The sequence below is a fragment of the Macadamia integrifolia genome, chromosome 10, assembly GCF_013358625.1.
Source record: "Macadamia integrifolia cultivar HAES 741 chromosome 10, SCU_Mint_v3, whole genome shotgun sequence".
Taxonomy (NCBI): Eukaryota; Viridiplantae; Streptophyta; class Magnoliopsida; order Proteales; family Proteaceae; genus Macadamia; species Macadamia integrifolia.
The window spans coordinates 29,530,760-29,536,625 of NC_056566.1; the positions used below are offsets into that span (position 1 = coordinate 29,530,760).

The 5,866-nt window shown below is 33.5% G+C and overlaps 1 non-coding gene across 1 annotated transcript; it reads left to right on the forward strand.

Moving 5' to 3' along the window:
• Positions 1 to 3,819: 3,819 nt before the first annotated feature.
• On the forward strand, positions 3,820 to 3,921 carry LOC122092527. The gene has a single exon (XR_006144186.1). It is a non-coding gene; the product is annotated as a small nucleolar RNA snoR99 (small nucleolar RNA).
• The last annotated feature ends 1,945 nt before the right edge of the window (positions 3,922 to 5,866 follow it).

Sequence of the window (5,866 nt, forward strand, 5' to 3'; positions counted from 1 at the left end):
AAATATAAAATTTATTTTACTCTAATGATCTTTAGTGGATCATCGAGTTGAATATCACAAAATTTTGAGCTTTTATCCCATAACTTTAATAGGTTGTCATTAAAGTTATTAGATAATTCCCGGTAGATCCAATGAGTGAGTTCTAGAATTCGAATAGTTGGTTTTGGTTTAAAACATTTATCAATGAAAAAACTATGTTGAGGGAGAATTGGTATCATAATCTCAGTTGAGTTTTTTTACGGAATTATGTAAAATTGTTAAAGAAAGATTATTTTGTAAAAAGGTATTTCCAAGAATAAAATCACCATGCATGAAGGAAAAACAAAGAATTTTGGGAATAATAAATTGTATATTATTCAAATAAATTGGAACTTTATGAGTTTTGTACTGTAAAGTAACCAAAGGTCCTGTGACACTATGGACATAGATTGATTTTTTCATCTTTTTCCAATAGTGTTCGGGGATTACATTCCATTGACAAACAACATGTGTTATTCTTGTGTCAATGAGGATGTCAAGGCTATATTCTTCAAACTGTGAGAATTTAAAGATACTTTTTACATAAATATGTTTATTTCCTTAATTTAATGACAATATGAGTTCTTCTTTTTCTCCTTTATCATCTTTCAACTCATATTTATTATAAGAAAGCATATTTGATTCGGCTTCAGATTGGTATCTGATTGTTTAGAAGACTGCGTGAGATCATAGCTTCTAAAAAGTTGAGGGTTATAAGGAGGATATTCAGAAATTGAATTCCTTCCTTGGACAGGAGATGACGAAGAAGATCCTTCACTAGGGGTAGAAAATAAAAATCTTCTTTTGAGATATAGAGGATCTCCAGAAGCCAAGATATCAAAGGTTTGAAAAATTCTTGGTGGTGCTTGAGGTTTTGACAGAATGTCTGTCAAAAGCTAGTTTTTTGGGATCTTTAAGTCATGCCAATTTATGAGCCTAGGTTCTAATTCTGTTTTATAAGCATGAGGTTCAAAGATCTTAGCTATTCTTTTATCAGATGGTTGTAGCTTTGTATAAGTCATGTTAGTAAGTTCATGAAAACATTTCCATGAGACCGCAAGATTATGATTGTCGGATTTCATTTCTAAATTTTGGGCTTTGATTTTCAGAATTACTGAATCACAAATTGCAGGGTCTGTGATAGAGATAAAATAGTTTGGTTTGATTTTGAACCAAATATGACCATGTACCATATTAGATTCCATTCCTCCTATGAGAACTTTTACAGGATTTTTTATAAATCTTTTATCAAAAAGTACAACAATAATTGGTATGTTCGTTCCCTACCTAAATAAAGATGTAATTTCAATTTGTATTAAACCTATATGAATATATCGCAGTTGAGGGTGTTTCTTCTGCATCTCTTAATTTGATTAATGTTAAAAATAAAAAATTCTAATGTATTTTCATTAATTCTCCAAGTAGTGGTATTTCCACTGGCTTGAAAAAAAAATCTGGTGGTCCAGAGATTTAATTTTGAAGATTTGTATACCTTAGAATGAGAAAGTTTTTTATGCTTGTTAAAACATGATAGTAAACAATAATCGTTGAGGACAACATCTTCTCTAACAAGGTCAGAGAAAGCAACAGAGTTTTGTTCATGTTGTGGAACTTGTTGCAATTTTGCTTCTTCAGAGGGTTGAGAAGTAATGACAGAATGCATCATAAAAACAAATTTGACACCTGAATCGAAACAAGTAGAAGTCGAAGCAATTTCTAATTCATATATTTTGTTCTAAAAATTTTATCAATTTTTTTTATGATTATTTTTTTGGTTGGGACATTCATTTGTAAAATGGACCAATTCATTACAAAGGAAGCAACGACAATCTTTTTTAAATTTACATTGTCTCCTGAATTTGGGTTTTGTAGGTTGTTTATGTACAAAACACCTGTTTAAAAATTTATTTTTTTGTTGAAATCTATTTTTCCAAGGCTTCCATTTTCGCCATTTAAATTTTTTAATTATCTTATATATTCTTGAAGGTTTATAATGAGAACGTGGTTTACCAAACTCATAATTGGCTAAATAATATCTTCGACATAAAACTAGGTTAACTTTATGTTTAATTGCTTTAGCTGCTTTAGCTTTGAGGCAGTTGTCAATAATAATGCGGAAAACTAAATTGATTCGGTTTCCTAAGGTATCTGAACTTCTTGAACTTGTAAGATATTCAGAATAATTTTTTACGCATAATTCATCCAAATGTGGTGGTAGTTTTGGGAAGAATTGTTGTAACCAATGGTTAGAATGTGTGCCATCTAACAAATGATAATAATGCATGTATGCTTTTGCAAAGTCTTCAAAAGCATTCATGTCATGAAGCTTTAATTTTGTTAAATTAAAATTTATATTATCTATGTAGGTATCAGTGGGTCTGGTACCACAAAATTATGTTTTTTTTTTTAATTTTAGTAAATTCTTGAAGGATGTCTTCCCAGCTAGCAAAGTTGATTAGAAAGTCAGCCTTCTTAGCTTTTCCTGCGTCTGTGTTTTGGTATTTTTGAATAAATTACAGAACATCTCATTGTAAGTTTCGTGTAATGTATTTAATGAATTTTTTTTAAACCATAAATTCTTATGATTGATTATCATTATACCAAAAGTTTGTGCTCAATCATCAATTATTGATTCATAATCTTTAAAGAGTATATAGGTCAAGTCAGAATAATGTGGTTTGAAAGTGAAAAAAGAAGAATTTATCTTTTAAGCTGTGAAGAATAATCGCACTCACCTACCCACGTAACCCACCCACCCTTTGCACGTTACGCACTTCCCTACTTGGAGGCAACCTGGTTTCCATCTAGGAAGGATCAACTTCTTCAGATCAAAGGGGTCCTCTTTCTTCTGTAGCTGGGTCCCACTGGATTATAAGATCTCTCAAAAAGAAACATATCTAAGGGCAAAGAAACATATCAAAAAGAATCTGATAAAGAGATGATCAAACAAGCCCATTTGGTGTGTATTAGTCTGGGCCTGAGGAAGCCCATCTTGTTAGGACTATATTAAAATCCCAAAGCTGACAAGGTTGAATTGTCAAACAATTTCATACCTTCATATCTCTAGGTGGAAATAATAAGTGAACTGGGATAGAACTTTCAAGACTAACCTAAAAAATTAAGGCCCAAAAAAAATAAAAAATTGGGCCTGCTTTTCCTTCCCAAGCCTTACATGAGACAGTCCAGAGTCTAGACTAAAGCCCATTGGTGGATTGCCTGTAACTCCGGATACAAAAAGGCAGGAAAAATTTTTGTTGCTGTCTGGGTATAGCAGTCAAGTAAATGCAGCCCTATGGTAACAGTCAAGGGAATTGAAACCTAGGGGCAGGTTTGAAATACCCACCAAGGATGATTTTTTCCACCCATACCTCTGAGATTCCATTCCCCTAGTTGGTACCAGGGGGCAGGGGTTGTAGTTAGGCAGTAGCTAAGTTTCGCACCAAAAAGACACCCTGCATCTTTTTTTTCCCCTAAAGGACACCCTAAAACTCACATGCAGGGAATAAAATGGGGACTAGTTGGGTATAAATTAAGATATTAGGATTGATAAGTAATTGCCACTTTCTTGATAAACCCTCCCCTATAAATTCTTGAGTGGTTAAAGAGTCTTCAAGTTGTCCATTGTCATGTTCTTGTTCAACCTTATCAATTAGTTTCACTAACTGCATGCATCATTAAATTTATGGACCATATATCCTATTATCCTTTCATCAACTTGAAGTTCTAGCTGATTCTGCAACTTCTTAGGACATAATCAGATTGTATATTGGGACTGAACTCATGCCCCTTTGGCTATTGTATGAGCCTCTAGGATGAACTAGTCCCTTATATGGAGTCCCCATCTGCTGTGTCAGCTATCTCCATTATATTAGTTTTTAGCTGATCATTATGGATAGGACATCTGCAGAGTCACCAATCTAAAAGTTGAGAGGGGTTAGGTTCCAAGTCCTGATTAAGAAAAACCCAGTTATTAGAAAGAGGATTTTTTTTTTTTTTTGGTTCTAATTTTCATTGAAGTTCCTTGACACTAGATTAAGAAACCCAGTCATTAGGAAAGGATTTTTTCCTTTTTCTTTTTTTAATTGAAGTTCATTGACACCTGATTAATTAAGAAAACCCAGTTATAAGGAAGAGGATTCTATTTTTTTTTTTTTTTTTTTGCCCTTTAGTTCTAATTTTACATTGAATTTTCTTTACACCTGATTTAGGTAACTTCTAGGGTAATAATTTCTGTGTTCTTTCAGATTGGAATTTTTTTTTTAATCAATTTGGATGTGGAGAAGATGGTTATAAGGCAGAGATAGGATAAGAGTGAAGTGTGTATCACTTGTTTTTCTCTTTTCTTCTTTCCTTATTTTCTTTTATGTCTTCCACCCCTTTTTTCAGGATTGTAGCCAGCTTGTTTGAGAGGTTGATGCATTGTTACTGAGGTTTGGTCTGAACCAAGTTTAGAACAGACTGCATAAAAGTTTGATCTAGATTCTGTTGCAGAGATGCTGAAGCAACAGGAGAAGCAAAGAACCATATTAGACCCTGTAGTGACTTTGAAGTGTGCTAGCTAGGACTGCTTGATTTGAATTCTGCCTCATAAGCAAAGGTGAGTAGATTTGCTGGAACAAATTCTAGAATTTGTTAATATAGATGTACAGATCTTTGACAAATTGTTCTTCTGTTGTTTGGTTTTACATTTTTGATGAGGAAAAAGGTCTGCTTGCATTGAAGACTAGAAGTGAATGGCTCAGGCTTTTCTAGGAAAAATTGTCCCAAGATTGTATATCCATTGACCAACACTTCTTTGATTTTCTTTTGTAGAAATTGATGTGAAAAAGGAGCTGCTATTTCCTAGCTGGAAAAACATTTTATGTACAATAGATAAATGTTGTATTGTATATTATATGTGGGATTTACAAGCTGCCCACATCTATTGGTATCTCCCACGCCGGAGTGCCTCACGATTCGTATATAGGGAGCCCACATGATCATGGAAGAAACAGAGTATGAGGAAGGAGAGAGAGTGTGAAAAGATGTGTACTACTAGCATTGAAACTTCTCATGAGGCATGGCTGTGTTATATGAATCTTCCAATACCAATCAAATGTTGAAGTTCTTCAGTCAAAGCATCAACTTATTACTCTAAGGAATGTCTATCCATGATTGATTGCTTAAATAAGGTTTAAGTCTATTTTTGATGCATTAGTTGCAGTCATGATCTGCAACTACATCCTGGTCTGTTCTGTTATCTTCCAATATGATAACTCCGGTAGAGGACTATATCCTCTTCATATTCAGACATAAGCGCATGATGAGGACTTCAATTCACAGCGGCATAATAGATTGGAACGTTTAAATGATAAGATTCTAAATTTTTTGTCTCACTTCCTTTTTCTAGACAAAATTTTTTTTTTCAGACATATTAGATCGAATTGTTTGATGGTGGAAAGCACATAAGCTATAAAAATGTACAATGAAACCTATTTTCGATTCAATAGAAGCCCAAAGAAGTGAATATGGTACCCCAAACAACGAGAGACATGTAAAAATCAGGTCCAACGACGCCTATTCCTAACCCTAAATGGAATGTAACAATGTAGGGGTCATATCCTTTCACTAATTTGATTCCTTTTCATCTACAATAGTTGAGTTTGTTCATCTTGATTTTTGGGGACCATCACCTATTCTGTCGAATTTAGACTATGGTTACTATACCAATTTTTTTTTTTTTTTGGGGATAATTCCTTTACCATTTTCATCACTTTAATATGCCCATGAACCTAATATCACTTCATATACATGAACTTGAACCTGGACTGATTACCAACAGGGTTCGTAGAAGGAAGCCCTTGCCCCA